Source organism: Astatotilapia calliptera, chromosome 17 (assembly GCF_900246225.1).
Source record: "Astatotilapia calliptera chromosome 17, fAstCal1.2, whole genome shotgun sequence".
Lineage (NCBI taxonomy): Eukaryota > Metazoa > Chordata > Actinopteri > Cichliformes > Cichlidae > Astatotilapia > Astatotilapia calliptera.
This window is the reverse complement of record NC_039318.1, coordinates 33,805,663-33,829,282: the sequence shown is the minus strand read 5'-3', so window position 1 is coordinate 33,829,282 and position 23,620 is coordinate 33,805,663. Positions and strand designations below refer to the sequence as shown.

General features: G+C 42.0%; 1 long non-coding RNA gene across 1 annotated transcript; it reads right to left on the bottom strand.

The window, feature by feature from the left end:
* Positions 1–812: 812 nt before the first annotated feature.
* LOC113008607 (uncharacterized) lies at positions 813–23,496 on the bottom strand. The gene is made up of 5 exons (XR_003270049.1): positions 22,235–23,496; positions 21,342–21,556; positions 5,528–5,609; positions 2,280–2,461; positions 813–1,092 (listed from the first exon to the last, which is right to left on the bottom strand). It is a non-coding gene; the product is annotated as an uncharacterized LOC113008607 (long non-coding RNA).
* Between the last annotated feature and the right edge of the window lie 124 nt (positions 23,497–23,620).

The window sequence follows — 23,620 nt, the reverse complement described above, 5'->3', positions numbered from 1 at the left end:
GGAACCACATGGAGCACAAAGCCCAGTCCTCAGCATGAAAATCACAGAACCAACAGCAGAACAAACGTATTCACATTTAATACTGCGACTGTAAAGAAAACACTGTTTACTGCATGTTTCAAATCTGGATAAAACATGCAAACGCACCAGTGTGGTCATTTAAGTTTAGAAGTATTCCAAAGATTACAAGCAGAAGGCCAATACAGTGACCAACAGAGAGGCCGCACTGCTAACAGACTGAAATACCAAACTATTGACAGGAAATGCAGAGAAGGTTTGCAGACAGAAAAATTGACATTTGGTCAGAGAATCAGCAGACACATTCACAATCCACTTATGTGGCATTCCTATTCTCATAACTGCCAGATTAGAAGTATTTAACTACTGTGTATCTCGTTGTGGCTGCAATTAAAAGCTACACAGCAACACTTTAAAACGCAGCAATCATTTTCACATCCCCTTAAAGAATAGAGCATGAATTCAGCTTTTATATGTGCTACACCATGAGTTCCAGTTGCTGGTCATCACAGGGGTGGTATCTGAGCCTGTCGTATAGGGGAAACTGTCAGTTTATCAGCAGGGAGGGTCCTCTGTGTTCACGCATGATTCACATCTAATGAGTATTCCCGTCTCTGCCTGGCTCTCGTCCACAGTCGCTGCGTAGTCGGCACACTGCGCTAATGAGAGGTACAATAACCACCTTGAGAGGTGCTTAGCTGCTCTAACGACGAGGCTGACAGAGTGCCGCAATAAGAGGACAGAGAGCAGGCCGTGGGAGTGAAGGACTCTAGCCATCAAATCTAAGTAGACCCCCAGCCCCTTGGTGTTGTGCAGCACGCTTTCAGTCAAACATGCATACATGCATGGACGTGCAAGCACTCAATGTCAAACTTGCTCTTCATCAAGAAGGCCATTTAATTTTTCCTCAATCTGTCCTCTCAACACTCCATCTTCCTCTTCTCTTCATATTTCTTCTTTACTATCAACTTGAATGTAACAAGAACCGTTTCACACTGTCCAGTCAATCTGTCTCTTTTGATGTGTTCCTCTTCCATTTGCCTCATCTCCTGATCTGGATCCTGGCAGGGAATGCTGCAGGAGAGACATGGAAATTTTCAAAAGGAAGCTCAACTGTCTAAAATTAACTTCCAGCAAGAGAGAAAGGACCATAGCGTCCTATGTGCTTGAGCAGACAGAAGGTTAATAACACGAGCCCTGCTGTGGCAAAGGAGAAAAAGAACATAGAGCAGGTAGGAGGGATGGAAAGTGCTGATCCTCCACTTCCTCCATCTAAGACACAGGGGGAGGGGCATGGACGTAATTAGAGCCCTGGATATATGATGGGTTCTATGTACATCATCACCTCCCTTTTTTCTCTGTGGCACCTCATATCCCAGAATACACGCTGAGATGGGGCGGCAAATCACAAATTTGCAAATGCGTGCGATTTCAAACCAAAGCTACAATCGCAAACTGATGAATTTGTTTTACTTCATGTTTTTTTCAGTGCACTCTCTGATTAGGACATCAAATACTGGCATGTTGACAGAAGCTGCAGGCATCACACAAAAGGTGTTCTTTGGCATCAGTGTGATGACGCGCTCGCTGCGATGATCTGTTTTGAAGAAGCCTCATTAGGAAGCACAGGCGCAACAACTCTGTGATAGGCTCCGGGGCAGACAACTCTTTGGGCCGTTATTGCCACGGTGTACCAGCAGCATCTCTCTCTCACACACACACACACACACACACACACACACACACACACACACACACACACACACACACACACACACACACACACAAACAAACACTGTAAATGCAAAAATAGCACACAGCAGAAATCAGTAATATCGAAAGTATCCAGCTTTTGATCAGCACCATGGACAGCAACTGCAGTCTGAGACTGGGAGCATGGACACATTTGAATAAGCCTATGCTACAAATTCATGTTATCTTCTTAAGCTAGGCCCCACAAGCCCAGAACAGATTGAACCTTGCAAGAAAGAAGGAGCCAGGTCAGAAAGTATAAGTAATATATTTCCCAGCATGCCCCTACATCATCAAAACTTTTCAGAAAAGGTGCCTATTTTAATCAATGGAGTCGAAAATGACCAAGTAAAATATATATATACTGTATAAAAAACTAGGTTTTGGTTCAGAAAATAGAACCAAGACTTAAACATATAAATCAATTCAATTTTTCACAACAGCAGTCACCTGAAGGCACTTTACATTGGAAGCTAAAGACTCCACAGTAACACAGAGAACAAACTCACTTTTAACAGGAAGAAACCTCTGACAGAAGCAGGTATAGGGAGGGGCAGTCATCTGCTGATATAGTGGAGAAGTCCCTGTCAAAGTCATGTTGACTGATCCCCTCCTGGCTTCTGTGCCTTGATGTGCTGTCCTGGCTGCATGCTTTAAGTTTCATAAAGTTTCCATGCATTGCTTGCAACACCTGCGGTAGTTTAAGAAAATGTAAGTATCGGTTCTGGTGACATGCCTAATATGGAGTGTGTTCTAAAAGTTCTTGATAAAAGATTACAATTGTTTTAACATTTTTGAAAATTTATTTTTAACATACTTGAAGTGTGGTAGGTGATGGATGTGTGGGCACCCAAGTGCATCTGATACCGCTATAGGGATATGTTAAATACAAAAAATAGGAACCACTGTTTTACATGATACAGGGGAAACTGATGAAAGTTGTTCTTGGTGGCAGGGAAAAAAGCGAGTGTGACAGGGATGCGGTAATGTGGGAAGTGGTATCAAATCAAATGTCTTTTTTGGCTGTTTGTTTTAGGGTGGATACGGAATTACTTCTCGACAAGAAAAGGCTCTTCTAGTCGAGGCCGTCAAGTACAGTTAAAGGAGAAGAAGGGAGGCAATGAAAAACAACCAAACTAAAAATCTGACATCTGTTTATGCAAAGCGAGCTGTGACTGCAGCTCACTCCGGAAAGTTGGAGGATGTTCTTTTATCCTCTGTTTTCCTGCATCGTGGCTTTAGACTGCAGTTCAGAAGTCACCAGAGGGAATTGATTATCAACAGGCAGGGGCTGGATCCTTCTCTGCTCCGGCATAATGAAGCGCTCTATTTCAGGAATATCAGGTGTTTTTCTTTTTTTTTCTTTTTTAGGCTTCTTGTCGCTACATCTAGGCTCACTTTCCTCTTCTCTGTATCCTCAGATAACACCAGCCCAGATATGACTGCACTGGGAATACAGCATGAATACTCTTTTTTTTTTTAAACTCTAATTCAAAGTTAGAGAGATTTTTTTTTCCTGTCTGGCGACAATGCATTGTGACTGAATCCGCACTGCAATAGTTTGGCTTTGACAGTATTTCGACTGCGCGACGGAAACAAACAAGAGAGGGGGGAACAAAAAAAAGGCGTGTATGCAAACACGTACACAACTTCCAACAATTAAACACACGCACACACGCTTACAAGAAACAAACCCACACAAAGACACGCAAACAATCTATAAATAGCAGAGATCCATGGCAACCTGAGATTTGTTGTTTGCCGTCACATGCTGCTGAGAGCGAGAGAAGAGCTGGGACTTAAATAACACTGGGAGATTGGTTTGTGTGAGAGGCAAAGTCAAAACAAATTACGCCTTTTCTATCACCGCAGGCCCGCCGGTAAAGCATCTGAAATAGCTTTGTGCCTGGGGACGTTTTACCACTGAAAGAATATGGCGGCAATATCCTCTGAGGACCTTTAAAAAAAAAACAGAAAAAACAAAGGGATGAGGCGAAGGAGGAGAGGATGGGGAATGAGAGGGTTTAGTTTTACTGCGGATCACAGGTGGCGACTTGACCACCTAACTCTTTTCGCTTTATTCTTGGCCGTCCCTCCTCCGCTCGCCTGTCCCTTCCCATCTCAACACATACGCACTGCTGTCACACTGAAGGTGTCCTCTGCTGAAAAATGAGAAACAGCACCACTCTAACTTCTCTCCTTTTTTTTCCTGTTTTTAAAGGTGGTAAGGGCTTGAAATTACAACATTCAAGCATAATGAATATGGAATTCATACTCTTGAGGGGCAGCCCTGAAGGTTTTATCCAATTTCTATCCACTCCAGCTTGTTGATTTAAGTTGTTTTCTAGGCAAACACAAAGTTTTTTCCCCCCATCCTTTTCTCCATTTACGCTGACCTTCAGCAGACCCTCCCCTTCTTCTAATGCAAATAAACAAAAAATACATGCTTTGCTCAGTTCTCCTTAGCAACACGAGCACTGTAGCAGCATGAGGTGTATATCGGTGCTTTAATTGATTTTTTTCATTTTCCTTGGTTGGAGGTGGGGGTTATTCCATAGATAAAGCAATCTGGTGCGACTGTTTCGTTTTGGCGGTGTATTTGCACTCGCTCTCATATGCTGTTCATTAATTTGCAGCTAGTGGGTGATTTATCAACCCATTACACTTGGGCCTGCGCCCTCGCCACACACAGACATGCAACGGCATCTCGACAAGGCATATATGCGGCATCGTGTTGGTGGTTGGTGCTAACAGGGTTGGGAGTGAGCCAGTGCGTGACAAATAGCAGCTGGATGGATTCACCAGCTGCACCTGCACACACACACAGGGTTCCTGCCCTGGTCTAGACTGGACTGGCCTATTTGGGAGCAGCAGCGAGGCTAAGTGGGGCAAACAGGCCCATGAGTAAAGTGAGATGCTAATATCATAAGATTAAAATCACTCCAAGGGAAAAATGTGCCCCTCTGCTGTGGTGGGGAATACTTAGTGCCCTATATTAATTAATAAGCCATGAATAGGTGTTAATGAATTGAAAAAGAAGTAATTTCAGGCTGCAATCTTGAGATGCTCATGAGCATTCATATTGTTGCTTTCATGATTGCAAAACAATAATCAATGTGGAAAAAAGAGTAGAAACTGTTGGAGCCTCCTGGTGTTTCCACTAAATACACACACTAACATGAAGTATGAAGCAGGAGGGAGAAGGAACAAAGGTTTCAGGCTCCGAGACAACCGAGACATAATTTGTCGAAATTGGGTGACGCGGCTCAATAACAGGACTGTGGTCTTAATATCACACGGCTCTAATTATATTTCCAAATATATTTCATCACCGGTGACGTGTATGGCATTATGTAGTGCTAACCACTGTGCTAAATCCCATGCTGTTGTTTGTGAGAAGCGCTGATAAGGGAAGGAAAACAATTCTGTAATTGTGATTGCTTTGGAGAGCCCGCTAAATGAATTGTTGGTGTTTTTCCTCATTTTTTTTGTAAGTGGCATTTATAGAATTGCACACTGAACAATAAAGCTGTCCCTGGCTGTGATGAGTTTCACGGGTTTGCAGAGTTTCAAAACATGGCGAGCGGTGGCTTTTCAAAAGTGTGTGACACGGCAGACGTGTTTGTTGGACTGGATATCAAAGCCGACTGCCAACAGTTTGCAACAAGTTTTGAATCTTGAAACTAAAAAAACAAGCATCATATGATGGAAGTAAAAGTTTAATTGTGTTATTTTACTGTAAAGGCCTCAATCTTACCTTTTGAGCCGGATGATGTTTCCATAGCTGCTCTGCTCCTGAACTCCTGAACTCTGTCTTGAGCCACTTTCTGTTAATTTCACTGCAAAGACAAGGTTTAATGGAAATATACTGTAGGCAGGTGTAGGTTTGTCAGGTTTATTTACATATTTCTTCATCGCATTGTCATAGTGGTATTTCCAACTGAATCATCCAAATTAATAAAGCAGGAAAATGTATCCATACATGGACTTGGATATCACATCGACTTCGGGATTAACCAAAGCTAAAACAAACAAACAAAAACAAAAAAAAACAGCTGAAAAACAGTTCTAAATCCATGCATTTTTATTAGGGATATGTGCGACTAGCCCACTAGCCAACAATTCGTCGCTGTTGTCACTGTTAAAATTTTAAATTAAGCCCAATGTTAGCACATTATTGTGTCCTACATGTTATGCCACCAGGTGGTGGGTGGTGCATCATTGTTGAGAAACGCCTTTAATGTAGGCCCCATCTTTTTGTTAACATTATTAGATGAGATCACAGACACTGCAGGCTCAAATGAACTTTCTCCAAAAAGCGGATGGGTTCTCTCTTAGCGACAGGGTGAGGAGTTCAGTCCTTCGGGAGGGGCTCAGACTAGAGCCGCCACTCCTCCGAAAGGAGATGGTTCAGGCTTTCATCTCCTGGGCAAGGTTTTCCGGCCATGTATGTCTTACCGGGAGCAGGCCCCGGTGTAGACTGGGACAGATTACATCTGTTGGGTGGACAGGAAAAGGCTCGATGATTCCCCAGATAAGCTGAAGCTGTGACGAGCGGCAGGTCTAGGTTTCCCTGCTGCTGCTGCCCAACTTCAGTTAAGCGGAAGAAAATGGATGGATAATTTATTGTTTTGTTATTTTAGGTTTTAACTTCTACTGAAGTGGTTGTTGTGAAATTGCGAACAGCACCACACTTTTCAGTCGCAAGTTTTTCTGATGGTAATTTGTGAAGTAATACCTGAACATCTTTGTAGTAGCGGGTTTTCCTATCATACGTAACATCATATATTTTTTGAAGTGTTTTTCGTCTTTGTCTGTCTAGAGCATAACGAGGAATTTTAATACACAAGATGTGAGGTGCCACAGAGTGAAGTGCCACGGTTTACTATGATTTACTGAAGAATGTGATAAATGGTTTAAAAAGCCTTTGTTATTAGTTTTTGACATTTTCCACTAAACGGTTCTCAAATGTAACTTAATATCTGAGTCTTTCTTACTTTTAGACTAGCCAGGAACAGAAACATCGCTACTTTTTATAGTATATATTTTGCCTGTTTCCTCTTTTTATGGCTTTAAACCAATTTTCAATAATTTACGACAAATTTATTTGTTTGACAAATTCTTCATTAAGCAGTTCGTTGTCCTTTATAGTGGATGTCTGTATAATGGGAGGAGAAAAAAATAAATTGTATACTCTTCTTGTTTAGGTGCCTAACTTACTTAGGGTTACCACTAGACACTCCCTAGTAGGCCTTGTATCAGATGACGACATGCCCAGCCAATCCATGCTGGTGTTACACTGGTCCATTGGTAAATTTACTGGATGTAGACAACTGTGGAATTAGACTGGGTGGATTGGTGGACAGGTAAACTGCACACACATGATGGGTTTATTCAAATCTTTCCTATTAGGATTTTTTCCCCCTTTATGTTAATGAAAGTCCTGTATATAATGCAATTTAATTCTCAATGAACCTGATGAAGACCGAGACATGCTGGTCTTATGATAAAACTGTTCTATATACTGTAATTGTGGCTGGAGCTTCAACCTCTGAAAACAATCCCAGTAAAAAGATTTACTACACATAGTTCCCACTAAATTTAACTCACATATTTACATAAACAGTCATATGATACTAACCACCAGACTCTGGGCCTGATGGCTTGTATCACAAATCAAAGTTTGTTTGGAAGATGAGGTCCAAACTTTTTAGACAGATATTTTAGAAGAGCCAACCGACAGTAGATCGTCAGATAAAACCAGAAAGAGTTGAACACTGAAGCTAACAAAAGGCTAACAAAGCCACCCCTGGATATGACTGTAACATCTCCCATCTGCTGGGCCTGTTGATTAGCAGGGCCATAAGGGTGTGATTTACATTCAGCCACCTCTTCCGGTTTTGTGTTTTCAGGTCACCCCCCAGGCCCATTTCTGAGAATCTCAAGATGGCTCAAAGCAATTTCTTTTTTTCTGTGCATTGCTCTGTCTTTTTTTCCTGACGCAGTTGTAGAACAGACGGAGGACTTTCTGAAGATGGAGCTGCTATAGGCTCCTTTGTCAAGTTACTTTGAGAGCTCTTCCACAGACACATCAAACACGGAGCTACAGCTGTGTCCCGATGCATATGCATAAATCTCCACGTGTCCGTTCGCAAACCTTTGTTTGGTTGCCCGACGGGAGCAGAAGATTCCTGCAGAAAGCCCATGCTTTCCAAATCAATGGGGGGAAAAAGAAAATGATTCAGCTTTTTTCTACTGAGACAATCCATCAAATGTAATGAAAGCATTTACTAGGATGAGAATCCTGTCACTGCTGTATTGTGTGTGACAATGAATAACCTTCAGGTAAGTGCAATGTACATTCTCGGCGAGACTTCTGAAAACATGAGAACCAGCAGAGACACCTCCTGACAGATTGCAGAGAGCTCCACAAGTCATTTCATTCTTTCCTGGCACAAGTCTGGGTCTGAGGACATGTTTGCTGGGTCCAAACATGCCATCTGCCTGACAATGGTGTGCTCATGGTGCTTGTCTTGCATTTTCTGGACGATGTTAGCGAAACAGTCCACACAGTCTCTTCTAAACTCAAACACAAGAAAAAAAGCTTGGATTTTCTGTACACAAGCAATTGTGTGATCTTTCTCCACAATCCCTTTAAGGATTTTAAATATTTCAGGTGAACATTTGGCTTTTACTCGTTTTTGTCCAGCTTGATCATCTACATTTGAATGTAAATCTATTAATATTATAATGGTTTCTCATGTTGCAATGTTTCATCACATTTTAAATCAACTTCGCTGTGATTACCGAACTGTGACTTTGCATTACCTGTCTGAAAAAAACTGCAGTTGGATATTTCCCCCGAAATCACCGTTGACAGTTATTGAAATGGAAATGTACTTTATATCCATGGTGAGTTATTCATTACCTTCTTGAGCAGAGACAGGTCTTTACTGATGAATATCATTACAGGCTCATCTGTCCTGGAGATGCCATAAAGAAGAGGGCCAACTCATGCCTCTTCAAGCAATATGTTCTAGGATTTGTACAGCACTCTGTAAAAGTCTTCAGCCAACCCTCGTTTGCTGCTAAATATTTTGCTTCCAAGGTGCAAGACTTTCTTGTACTTTTTTTAAGTTGTGCAATAGTTCTCTGCGCTATTTTCAGCATGACAATGACCCTAAGCACACTGCCAAATCATTAAAAACACACAGTGGAACACTAACAGTCTGGGATTGACCTCCCTAGAGCTTGGACCTGAACATCACTAAAGCAGTGTGGGATCAGAGAAAAAAATAAAAGAAAGCCAAAATCCAAAGAGAAGCTTTGAACAACCTTTGAGAACAATATTTAAAGAAATGATAAGAAAACTTGCGCAAGAGACTTTAGGCTTTGCTGAAAGATAAAAGTGGTCAAGACTCTTGCACTGTACATCGACATGGCAGGCAAAAGCATGATCTACTTCCTTGCTGATAAGGGCCACGTTTTCTATTCAGTTATTCTCAAAAAGCAGTTGAAGAATCAAAAATTTCTTGAACAAAGTGCACAAAATCTTGTCCACTAGCAGGGGTATTAAGGAAGATTGCACGCAATGCTTTGAGCACTTTCTCCAGCTATGTGGAGCACATGCAGCCCACAGCTCTCGAGCACACACATACAGCTGAGCACCTCCGAACGCCTCTGCATGTTCCTGCTGGAGCAACTCAAAAACTTCCAGCTAACACTGGGTCTGTCTTTTGAGACTAAACTCATATTTCTCAGGTCAAGTAACTGCAGACATTCCTGGTATTAAAAAAAGATTCAGACATTAGTCAACACATCTCAGCTCTGACATTCTACCTCAAATTAATGTTAGACTTAAATAAATGCCATCACACACATAAAGCAACACGATCAACTTATGTTATAAGGAAACAAGAATTGCAGCTTTCGATAGCTATATTGTGGGAGCCATTACCAGACATACGCTGTTAAGCTTCTCCAGGGCTGTTTATATACTCTATTTTCACACTTTGGCAGGTAAACAACCAGACTCTCTTAAAATGCAATTTAGCTGGTAGACTAATTAAAGTGTCTGGCGAATTAATGAATCTACCAACTACTGATGCAGCTAAAAATTCAGTTTTGTGCCCTTGCAATAGCTGTTCATCACTTACCTAATTAATCAAGCTTGCCTAAGCAGTACACTAATGTACATAAGATATAAGTTAATAGATAGAGTGATGAACAGCAAACTTACTGTGAAACACTGAAGTCCTTTGTGTAGTCTTGTAAGCAATGACGTACATGCAGGTCCAATCATGTGCCTTTAACTCTCCGGTTCAGTGTCTCGTTAAACATGTACTGCTTCTATTGACTTAAACTCTTTTTTTTTTGTATACAGGGCAAATCTGAATGTATCTCCAAATACGGTCTTGTATTTTCATTATTAAATATCTGTACAGCCTCTGAGCCTGGAATGTTTGACCTGCACGAACAGTGGCTTGTCATAGTACACATCACCCAAATGACCTCTGCCCTGAGAGCTGGCATAGAACAAAATGTTCAGACTTTGGATTTTCCAGTGTAAAATCTGCGGTAGCGTCCGTGTTAGTAGAGGAACAGTGTGTAGCAGAAATGAACATCTGGGATCTGCTGACAGACCTTTTCATACTGTCAGTGCTTCCTGGTCTGTATGTGTGATACCACCGCCGTGATTCGGATAGTTCCATTTCTGAAATACATTTAACACGCAGCACAGAGTAATTGAGCGAAACAAACACCAAGAGTAATAATTAAGCTCAAGTCATTTGCTAAGCCTGTATTTTAACATTTCCATAAACTAATGATCAGTGTGGATGCAAATGCCCGCCTATTCCCTCTCCAACAGCCTCCTCACCAAGTAGGTGGTAGCAAACATTCCACTTAATTGGGGAATCATCAGTTACATTTTTTTTAGGAAGGGGCACAGTGGAGGAGTCCAGGATGAAGCTTTGTCATGTCAATATCTTTTCTTAAAAACCTAAAACAGTGCCGTTACAGAGTTTGTCTTTTGTTATCAGTACTCTCAGCACTGTCTACAGCACATATATTTGGAATGTTCTATTTGAGTTTAGTTTTCTCCTAAAAATATTTGGATTTGCTGAATGAAATTCTAAATCCTCTATTGCAGGGCAGTTCTGCAATGTTTCCAAGCACCCTCTAACAACTAAAGAGCCACCCCCTGTAGAGCGAGTTGCTGCGAATGACTGTAATATCAAATCAAAAGTTTCCCTTCGGAGAATCTGAATCAGACATCAGAGCGGACAAATTGCAATTATGTGCTCCATGAAAAAGAAAAATAGTGTAGTGCAAATACCTCACAAATGTCTGAAAGTACACAAAATCCATTTTGACGCTTTGGTAAATCAATCTGAAGTTGCAGGCTGTGATCATATATTCTTATTACCTCAGTGAGATGGCCTTCCTTCAGCTAAGCAACTGGACATTGATGTTAAGCCCAATAGCATCCTCCTCCACGCTACCTTAAAAACCTTCCAAGCCAATTCATACAACACAAAATGCTTTAAATGCTCAGGCAAAGATACCTCTAAGCCAAAAGTTCTTTTATTCCTTTCTGTGTAAATTACTTGCAACAGTTTAATGAGCCTTTATTATTTTTGGGGTTTTTTAAAGACAAAATCTTACGCCCAAACAACTTCCTTGCTGGAGAGTACAACCTGTTTCACATGTGGGTTCTAGTGACAAGGGCTTCACTTTCAGCTCCTAATGCATTATATAGAGTAGGATTAAGCCTCCACCACAGATGTATAGACACAGCGGCCCAGTATGCAGATGGAATCATAACTGACATTAATATGTAAACACAACAAAGTAAATAAACTCCATTAAAAACCTGGCATGTTTCATTTAACCCAGCCCCCCCGCATCATCTGTTTGGCTTGTGGAGAGAGGGCTGGTGAAAGGATGTGAGTAAAGAGTGAGGACAAAGCACTGCAGGTAATTATACTCTGCACACTTGTAATGCGGGGGTCAGCCCAAGTCCCTCCCCTTTGTTCTACAATCAATAGCCACGAAGGAGGGTGGCAAGCAAGGAACGTGGACAGGGAGGAAGAGGTGGGGAACGTGTTGAGTGAGAAAGTTGGTAGGTCCTTATATTAAGTATTAATCATTTAACAGTATGAGTGTGGGCTGCTGGGAGTGTTAAAACACAGTAGTACACAAACACTTAAGGAGTCAGGTGCAACGGGGAAATATCTAGTGGCGTTAACAGGTCCCTACAGGAAAAACAGGTAGTACACTCTGCAAAAGGATTGGCTGGAGGAGGGGTACAATAAAAGAGCTGAAGAGGGCTACAAAAAGAGAATGAATCACTTTGACTTAATCCAGCAATCTGTGGGAAAAGAAACCGCAGTGGCTTTATTGTTACCATCTAGCAAGATAACTTAGTGCGCTTATTTGACAGGAGAACGGTGCCAGATCCAGTGATAAAAAAACAACAAGCAGAGCATGAAAGAAAGCACATCGCTGGTCCTTCTCTAACGTGTCCGACAGACCATCCTTTATTTTTTAACAATCTCTGACCTGAGCACTGCATTCCCCTGAAGCGGCACCCTGAGGATTGAAAACCAGTGGACATTCAACTTATAGCCTATCCAAAGTATAAAACCTCACAGCGTAGCCCTCTCTAAATGCCTTCCATGTAGAATGCAGAGTTGTTTTCTGATTTTCATGGCCCAAGTCCTGCAGTAGCTTTTATTAAAAAAGAAAACCAATTTTTTTTTGTCTACTGTTAGATTGTCTCAATAATACTTTTGGGTCAAAGTTCTTAGTAGCCATTAACTAGGCCCGTTGCATTACAAATCATAATACGAAAAGTGATAATATTGTTCAAAAATTTTATATCATTGCGTTTCCTCAATTGTACAAACAAGTCTCTGATGATGATTCAGTAAAAAGTGCAAAAAAACTGTTCCAGCTAAAGGAAGAAACACAACTTACTATTAGCATGTTCCAACAGGTGTATTTGCATCACACAAACCTAGAGAACACTCAGCAACCGCTAACAACCGTTGGTTTCTAGGGAAAGGTTTGTATTCTCAAACTAGTTGGTAAGTGGTTGCTGGAGGTTGTTTGGTGAAATCAGTCACAAGGGGGATGCTGCACCAAGAACCTCCTTTTGATTGCTTTGGTTGTTAGCAAATTGCTGTTTGCATGTAGCAAATGCCAGTAAGACTCACCAATCAGACATTTTTTCTCTCACAGCTAGTTGCTAGATAGTTGTTGACCAGGCTCTAGGCCTGCGTGGCTGTGGTCTAAGTCAACCTTGGTCCTTAGACCACACTGTGTAGTGTTATGAACAATCCAATTATTTTCTTAGTTAAATAATTCAAAATAATAATATCTTAAAAGCTAATATACACAGTAGCAGCAGATTTAATGTAATAACATAGAAAAAAGAAAACAAGATCTTGGTGAGTAATAAAAAACAAAGTCCAACCAAATTCTTCAAAGAATGCCAGGTTCAGTTTTAATATGAGCTTTAGGCTTCTTCTTCATCCTGCCGTTGTTCTCGCTGATACAGGGTCCGCTCTTCCGCAAAGGTTTCTCCATTTGGTTCTGTCCAAGGCGTCCTCAGGTGATGCGTTGACAGTCTTAATGTCTTCCTTAATTTTGTCCATCCACCGTTTCTGTGGTCTGCCTCGAGGCTGGCATCCTTCTGGGTCGATCACCATAGCCGTTTTTGTTACACAGTTCTCATAGCTTCGAATTACGTGTCCATACCACCTCAGACGGGACTCGAGTATATTTTCCTTAATTGGAGCTACACCTAGTCGCTTCTGTATGTCTTTGATTGTAACACGGTCCCGTCTTGTAATTCCCAGGCTCCATCTGAGCATGTGCATCTCCATGGTGTTTAGGGCCTGTTCATGTGTGGTCAATGCGGGAAAACATGCGGAGCCATATAGGGCTACTGGGTAGACCACCGTTTTGTAGATTTTCAATAATCAATCTGTGTGAACCATCCTCCACTGGCGTAAGTTATCAGGTGAGATAGCCGCTTTTTGAAGTAGGTGTTCGCTACGATGAGGTTGTGGGCTTTGGCAAAATCCAGGATTCTGCAGCCTTCTTCGTTTCGCATACCGTGTCCTTGTCCACCATGGTGTTGTTCATAACCATCTCTTCTGGTCCCACATGACCATTCAGGTCACCGCCTATGACCAAGCATTCTTCTGGCCGGACTGAGCAAAGATGATCTTTAAGTTGTACCCAAAATTCATCTTTGGACTCATCTGAGCACCGCACTTGTGGGGCGTAGCAGCAGACCACTCGCAGAGTTGTCTTTCCAGAGTCTATTTCAATGAGACATGAGACGATCACACAATCGGTTGACGGTCACGACGCTGCCTTTGAATTTTGCAGCAATCGCGATACCCACACCATTTTGGATTTTTGTTTCTCCATTGTAATAAAGCTTGTACCCTTCACCAGTTTCCTTGGCTTTTGCTCTGCTCCATTTTGTCTCTTGGACACAGGCAATGTCGATGCAGCGGGTCTTCAGGGCAGCAGTCAATTCACGACTTCTTCCAGTCATGGTTCCGATATTGATTGTTCCAAAACGAAGATGGACTCGTCTCTTTAGCCCACTCCGTCAATGAGTGGGTAGCCCTCGCTGATTTCCCATGTCGTTTGGGCGACGCCTGTGGGGGACGCCCTAGCATTTCCCGAATTTTGACATTCCATTGCCATTTGATGCGACAATTTGAAGCTTTGATCAACTTGTCACACCGCCTGACATCGAAGACCATCACCATTGGTTGGTTATCCAGGAGGCACCGCGAGGAGGTGGTGATTGGATTTTGCCTCCCTTAATATGAGCTTTAGGCTAATGCAGAGAAATGTGGGGCTATACCTATTTTGACCTTTTTTTGTGCCAAATTGCAGGTATTTAAAAAACATCCAGGCTCCTAGAACTTTCTAGTTACATTGTTTACATGGAAATTCCAAAAGACCAATCAATGTATGTATGTGTGTGTGTGTGTTTGCTATGCTAGGACGCAAACACAGATTAAAAACAGCTCATCACACTGTGCCTTCATACATGAGAATGGATAAAAGATGGCGCTTCAGCAGTGCCTACACATGAAACCATTGTTTCTTTTCTTTTTTTCCCCCAGATGAAATAGTAGTCTGTCTTGTTCTGCATTTTCTTCCTCAGCCTCAGAAACAGATAAGAAGGGACACTATTGCAGTAATGTCAGTCTTCAGCCAAATGGATAAACCTGGATGGCAGGCTTTTTGCTGCAGATAAGGATGTTACCACCACAGATCTGCGGGAGACAAGAGTCAGCTATCTAAAAGCCGGGGAGAATGGGGCCCCGCTGGTTTGCTCACAGCTTCACAACATGGAGACTCATGAACTGATGCTACTATTGTGTATCTAAGCGGTATCACAGTGACAACAAGCCCGAGGTATCTTTATTCTCGCCGTCTTCTGGATTAATGATAGCTTGGTATAAAATGTAGATTATTTACACATATGCTGACAGCTAATGTGAATGTGGAGACAGTTCAGATGCCTCAGACTCAAGCATGGCTTTATTTCACATACGTGCTGCCTTTTATGGATATGATTAGGCCTTTAGGTATAAAGAGTAGGGAAAAGTTTTTGGCTGGTTATGCAACCAGTTGCCATGCCAACTCACCCTAGACAGAGTGGGAAGGTGTGGCGTTTCCGACAATCACGCCCCAAATCGACGCTTTTTTCCATTTCATCGGTGCTTTGAAGCACGATGCGCCAGCAGGGAAAGCACGATTATTCGGCTAAATTCTGCGAGGGAAATTACAGCTTTGTGGCAGCAGGTGCATCTACGATTCCCCCCACTCTTGTCCCCAAGTGTAAACAGGCATGCAAACGAGTACAGGGAGGCACATATTCTACAACACACACCTGTACATAAAATATATACGCAGGCGTCAAAACAAGCTCACAGAGTCACACCTGCTCTTTGTTTTCTTGCTTGCCTGTTTCCACACACAAATCCTCCCCTTCTCCTCCATTGTTGGGAAAAACACACAAAGCACTCGGCGACACAGATCCGTACATGATCTTGTCACAATGCAGCAATCGAACAGGCGGGAGCTCCAGAAGAGGCAATTCTGCTTCTGTTTGTTTGACACGGAAAAAGAGAGGGGGGAGATAGAAGTGTGTTGGGGGTGAGGGTGGGGAGTAAATCTAACATAGGGGGGCCTCGTGGCAGAGTCCCCAGGATCAAATCCAATTCTGGCAAGATACACATTAAGCCCTGTCTATCACAACAGTGTCCTTGGAATGTGGCAGGATGGTGATCCCAGCAGTGGGGGGCTCTGTTTTCCATAAGAGCCAGGATGAACCTGCTTAAATGTGTGCAGGCACATCCAAGATCCTGCATCACCTTGTAAGGGTTCTTGTTTCTAAAGGGTTTGTAACACTCTGTGAAACAAAGTTTGTGACCTTAACATTTCTTCTGATGGATAAAGAAAACCAAATGCTCTATTTAGACTCTTAATACAGTGGCGACAATAGTCAACTGGCTCCTTTAAAAGCATCAATAGAGCTGAGTAGGTAGCAGCCTAATTTTAGCAGAAAGTAATGTTTTGACAGCAGGAAAGTATAACAGGCTTTACCTCATCCACAGCACGAGCAGTGACACTAACACTGTAATCCTGCCTGCTGGTAATTTACAAATGGCTACAGCACGTAGCTCGTCCAGCAGCGGGCTTCGACTCTGAATTTTACAATACCTTCAGCACGTACTGCTTCATATGCAGCAGGCACAAAATCGCAGCCGAGAAGGTCGTGTGAATATTGGCCCATAAATCAATACCGCTTTTGTTTTACTCCCTAAAAATGGATGAAAATTTCACAGACAAAAACTCAGCGTTGCTGTCCATACTTTGCATAGGATGGAAAGCTAAGGAACAACACCCAAAAAGAGCAGAGCCTGTGATGCAGCTCGTGTATTGATACCAGTGAGATTATCGAGTCGACTTAAAGGTCAGATTCATAGTCGATTCCCTTGTTGATTCCCAATCAATTTTTCTGTTTGGGAGCAGAGGAGAAAAAAAGGCAACTTTTTTTTTAATCATCTCAAAGTTCGCACACAGGGTAGGAATACGGTTGAAAAAACATATGCACATAAATCCTGGGTGCAAAGGCTCCACTGATAGATTAGGGAAAAGCTGCTTTGCGATGAGCAAGTGTCATAAAGGAGTAACAGCATTGATAAAGTAGCTCAGGAGCCTGGAGGGCATAGAATTTCAATGGATTGGATGATCTGAAAACTGTTCTCGATCCTAATCCTGACATGGCGTCTTCTTTTTTTGTTGTTTATCCCTCAAATGTTAAAACACGGATAATGCATGACCCACCCTGCAACCCTATTCCCCATATAACCATCAGATGTGCCAATAATGGCCAACAATCAATTTGTTGAATTTACAGATTCTGCCCCAGCTGAGGTGACTCTAAATAACATCACCTTCTACAACTTTTATGCAGTTTCAAAGCACGCATCCAAAATGCAAATGCACACAATACACACCGCACAAAGTCCGAGTGCTCGTTCCGAATCTTATTTCACTTTCAGCTGTGAGGAAAATCACACGCTGTTTGCCTCGCAGCTTGAGTTCATTCAGGCTAGAGTGGAAGCGACAGTTAGCCTATTTACTTTTATTCTGGACTTGTGCTAATTATCTTAACTACACAAGTAATTATCTTTCACATCAAAGGGCTGTGCTCCGAGGCCTGCTGATCCCCCACCTCCCACCTTCCCTCCCCCGCAACTCACCAACCAGCCAGCCCGCCCCAGACGCGCGCCATCATCGGCACGTTTCCGGAGCCAGCTGAATCATGACATTAGCAGATAATTAGACGATCGCCTGACTGCGTTTGATGGGGGCACATGTGACGAGCAGCCGTCTGCGAGCTGAATTATTGAACGGGATTCCAGAGAGATATTATCCCCCAGATTTAACCGTAGCTATTAGATCTCAGGTGTTAAGCTGCAGCCTCAGTGAAAAGCCTGCATAGCATTTTACAGATTAGCAGTAAATAAATGACATCCCAGAGGATCGTTGATTTTTTTCTTCTTTTCTTTTTTTTTACTCTCTTTGGTTTATTCCGTGCTGAGCATCTCTTTCATCTCATCCATTAGCACTGCTGTTTCTGATCACAGTCCACTCTGATCAATGAATAATGCAGCTGCTGGTTTGACTGCTGCCCAGAAGCCATGACTTAATGACATAACCTTATGGCTAGGAATGTACGGCGCATGTTTGTGTGTGCATGCTTTCATTAGCTTCATCTTCGCCAGTGCCTCTGGGCTCCAGCTCCAGCAAACAGACAATAATCAGGTCATCTGGCATCAGGCGCAAAATCCTTCATTAACAATATAACGATAATCTTTGCAGAAACATGTGACTGTGGGAGAAAATTTACATGAACTGCATTTAAATTCCTTTGAAGTTGTTTGTTTTGCTCACCTTGGAAACACTATTTCTACTTCTCCTCTGTGGTAAGAAGTAAACGCACCCCATAAATATTTATCTACCTAGGGCCCGTGCTATTCTGGCCCAGTGTTTTGAACATAGCCACTGGAGACTGGGCCTATCAGGGACCTGCTGAGAGAGACCGAGAGAGAGAGAAGGAAAGAAGCAGGGAGGGAGCGGTGGAGGATAATATTTGTGTGTGTTCCAAAATGGAAAGTGGATAGTTTGCGCAATGTTTAATGCAGGAGGATCGGGGCACAGTTCATAGTGTTTCCTTTACGAGTCACCTCACACACCTCTGAACTTTCAGTCACAAACAAGATGATTCTCATCTGCATTTTTGAGGCTTTTGTGCTGGTTGGAGAAATATTTTTGCCACAAATTCACAGTAAAACCCAAGATTTTTAACCTCTCCGGCATGTCTGGCAATGTGATTCAAAAGAACTTTAAAGCGTGACTTTTGAATCGAATGTCATTTTGAGCCAACACTGAAGCATGTCCGTGCTGACATATCCATTTTGCCAGGTATTTAAGAGCAGACCAGAGCACTTATTAAACATCTTCTGTTTAAAGAACAATCACAAAGCGCCGTTTAAGAAAAGGAATATTATCAAAGATTCCTTTAAAGGGTAAATACGCATGGAATGAAGATTTGGAAACTAAAATCCCAGCAGAGGATTGGAAATCAGCTTGTGATGGGAGCACTATGTTGGGCAGTGCATAAACGCTATAACATTTTAGGAAGCGGTCAGAGTGACATGAAAACATCTCAAAAGAAAGTCACTCCTGCTTAGTTTCACAGCTACACAAATGTGATGAAAATGAACAAAAGCTATTAAACTCGAAATTAAAATTTCATGCAAAAATACAATTATTACTACTTTTGCTGAAAATTAATCAGCTACTCTTCAAAAACTGCACTCAAAGAACTGTGTGACATGTGGCATGCTGGCTGGAACCTAACCAATTTCTTGGCAGACTGATGGTATTGCCTGATATTAGCCATTTTTATCAGCATTCATAACTGCTGTTAAATGAAAACCTGAAAAGCAAATAAGAAATGGGCAAAACACCCTACACAATGTTAAGAGTGTTGACATTGCACTTTATTCACTAGGGGGAACATCTGCGACTGCAACACGTTTGAAACGTCCCAAACAACAACCAGCTGACTGTACATACACATAACAAATGTTAGCTACACATAACAAATATTAGAGGTTTTTTGTTTCATTTGTATGAAAGGAAAAAGGATTTTTAAGTCACCAAATATCAATTTCAAAAAAGCTTAACTAGTAGAATTTACACTGGACTTCATCTTTGCTTAGTTTTTAGAGGAGTCACAGTAGTCATGGCTGTGCTTCTCCTTTTACTAAGTAGCATCTAACCTCATCACACATGCTTTAACACGCCACATCTGGTAGTTAGCAGTGAGTAATGCAGCACTGTCCCCGTGGTTCAAATTCCCCACAGAGCTCATGATAATGCAGGATTGTTTTTGTTTTCATTATAGTGAACTTTCTTTGGAGAAGAATTAATGATAAAGTACAGACTCAATCTCCATAGACTCCCATGTTATGTACCCCCATGTCTTGAATTCACAGAACTGAAAAGTATGTTAGCATCCTGGGGCAAAAACAGTATGGGCATCTATAGATAGTTTACGTTTTCATAACAACTCTGAGTAAGTTGAATTCTTTTTTAATACCTCAACACCTGGATTCTGGCATGGAAGGCATGGCTGCACTGATTGACCGGTGTCCTAACATTAGCAGCTGTAGCTTCTATGTGTCTGCCGTGCCTCACCTTTGCTAAACTAGATCATTCCATTGTGCTTGTGCCAGTGGTGCCAAATGAACTATGTTGGTTTCAGCAGCTTTTACTTTATAGGCAAACATTCACCATTTCTCCCATCGTTTAGAATATAAAATATAAACAACAAACAAACAACAACTCCTCACAGATCAAGTTGATCAGGGGCCTCTGTGTTATGTTCTTTACTGTTATAAAAATACTCATGGCTGCCAGTGATACCCCTCAGCATTCTAGCAGATGCAGCTAATTTGTAAGTCCTCGTTGACTTCCTTCTTGAGGTCACAATCAAGGTCACAGGTCAAGTTTTCTGAAAATCACCTAGGACTTTGAGGTCAAGGTCACTGAGGTTTGAACTTGTCAGAGGTTTTTAGTAGAGGTGGGGATTTTCAGAAAGCTTGACCTTTGACCTTAACCTTGAGATCATGGTCACCGGGATTTTAAGTCATCCAAAAATTTTTGCAGATGGGCCTACGGTATGAATTTGAAAATCCTACGTTGCCTCTTTCTCCAGTTACCGTGTTCACTGCTCTTTGTATCCGCGCCGCACACCTGGGTGATCACAATGCCTCATCGGCTTTTTTTAAAACAATTAAAGTGTGAGTGAAGTGCAGACTTAAAGCTTTACAGCCAAGGGGTAAAATCTGATATGATTAGCCAATTATCAATTAGCCGTTGTTTTTTTCTTTTTCCTCTGCTTGCTTTACCTTAACTTCATGAACAAAAAACAATAAAAATATCTTCAAAGCCATAAAAAGGCAAATGCCAAATAACAACATCTCTGCTGTGGGTTTGCTCACAGAGAACGTGCGACACCAGCTCAGATACAAGATGCATCTGCTTGACATTCTTCCTTCTTGATCTGGTGAAAGAAGTCAAAAATGCCAGGCGCAATATTCTACCCCCCCTCCCCAAGAAAATCTTGGCGGCAGGGTGGGAAAAGTTAGTTGCCAGGTCTGACACCTGTGTGCAACGCAGGCAATTCTTGCTGTCACTTGCTGACATGGAGCCAGGAAAAAAGGGCAAAAGAAAAAAATAAATAAAGCTGGTGGCACAAGCTCATAACAATCGGCTGCATGACTACGGGATGCACATTTACACCTACGAACTTGTGCTGTTCCTCACGCCTTCATGCAGAGGAGCACGCCTATGTGGGGAATGTGACATTTCCTCCCTGAACCCTGTTGACACTTCTGTGAGGGCTGGGTTTGGGGAGTGGAGCTTGGATTATACATCCGCAGGCCTGTTACCTGGTGAGCTCTGCAGATTTCCAGAACATCAGAGCCCTACGCCTGGATGTTATTGCCACCCGCAGCACCCCTGCCTGAACCACATCTCTAATGAGGCCTGCCTTCAACTCAGTCAAAGTCATCTGATGACACTGATGTGGGGAGATTGATATTCACGCTTGACTCGCCGTCCTCTCCACTTGACTGCCGTGTTTACCTCCCCGCGCAATTAGTATCTGGTGAAGACAGACAGACAAAAGAGAGGAGCGAGGGATGGAGTCAGACTCTGCTGTGCGACTGCATTAGCTCCAATTGTTTATGAAGATGGGAGATGTCTTTCAACAGCGGCTTGAAGGTGGCCTTCTATATCACAGGGCCATTACTAGCTCATTTAATCCCCATAAAACTGCTTTACCTCTCTGAATGTCAGGAGCCTGAAATATCAGAAACTGTATTGGCTTAAGTAAAATGCATATTTCAACAGTTTTTCTGCTAAATTTGCATCGAAGACGTGCCTCGCTTTGGCCTTTTAAGATGCACTTAGGAAAAAAGAACCCACAGAGCAAAACTCCACAAGCGTGACGGTGCAGGTTCAACTCCAGCCCACACAAAGCAGTTTACATGCCCCCCTCTCTGTGAGCTAACTTCATCGCACTATTAGCATATGAACAAATAAAACACTTAAGATAGAAATTGTCTGCCCACTCGCTGTGGAAAAAAAAGGAGAATGGAGTTAATGGTAGAGATGGACAAGGATTGGCATTAGCAGACTTTTTATCTGAGCTGTTGGAGAGAAGCGCCAAACCCATGTCTTCGAAGTGATTTAGCGTTAATTGACAGTCTTCTAATCGGCCGCATTCACCATTTGAACACAGTAATAAAAAACTGTTTGTATGCTGAATACAGATGCCTACCCGAGAGGAGAAACGACCGGAGCTGAGCAAAGCAGGTGGACACTCGGCTACGCCGGGTGTTGTCACGGCGGAGGGTGTTCGGATGTGTGTGTGTGTGGAGCAACAGCGCCTCCCTGTGGAAAGTGGCTGCCTTAATCAGAACAGATGCAAAACTTGTATCCACTAGTTAGCTTAACTGCTAGGGACTCCGACTGTAATTTAACTTTTTGTAAATAGTACTTTAGTACGTTTCATAGGTAATTATATAACTTTTATTACATTTGTTTATCTTGAGCGTTACTTTTATGTTATTTTTAAGTCCCATGTTTAACTCCACCAAGGAGAGGAGATACAGTGTGGGACTTTAAAAGAGACAGAAGCTAAAACAGGTAGCTTAGGATAGAGAATTGTGACACATTAAGGACGAGTACATAAGTGCGCTTGATTTTTAACTGTTGGGGCCATAATTTGTTAGAAGGCGAAGCAGTTTTTGTCGTTTTTTCCTTTGTATATCACCACAATGTATTTTAAATCAGTTAAGGCGTGAGTGAAGTGCAGACTTTAAGCTTTAATTTGTATATTTAAATTAACTGCTTAGGACAGGTATATCAAACATAAGGCCCAATTGGCCCCTGGCCCCCGAATCGATTCCAAGCTGGCCTACTGGACAGGTTTGCCAAATCTGACGGCATGTGGAAAATGGATTTTGAAATTTCATCTGTATTTTTGTAGGTTTCATTTGTGGCCGTTTGTAGTACACCAAAGTAAACAATTAAATGACAGAAAGCTTCCAAAAAAGGACCTTTGTTGTGGATTAATGAAAATCTTTTGCTTTATAAATACAGGACAGTCTGCACAATCTTCTGTTTCTTATATTAAGACATCTCAGGGATAATACATTAGTTAAAATTCTTTGCACTGGCAGAAGAGGCAGCTTCCAGTCCACCCCACTTACACACGGCAATTATTGATGTGGAAATTATTTCTATGGTTAAGAAAAACACAACAGCTAACATTGTGCGGGGCATTATTATGCCATGGGCATGTATGTCTGCCAGTGAAATCGGGTCACTAGTGTTTATTAATGATTTGACTGCTGGTGGAAGCAGAAGTAGTCCCAGTTTCTCATGGCAAAGAAATGGGATATTTTTCAATGCCCAAGTTAAGCCACAATTTCAATCCACCTGACGCAGTAAAGGCCTTAAAGAATTCAAAGGAAGAAACGCAACATTTGGTGAGGTTCAAGATCAGAAAATGCAAAAGGATTTCATTCAACAATTGAAAACAGCCATTATGAAATTATGCTAGTCTAAGCCTCTGATGTATTAAAAGGTTGTAATTAGTTGACAGTCAATACAAATTATTCTTAATCCCTTGAATTCAAGTCTTTAAAGTCTGCACATCAAT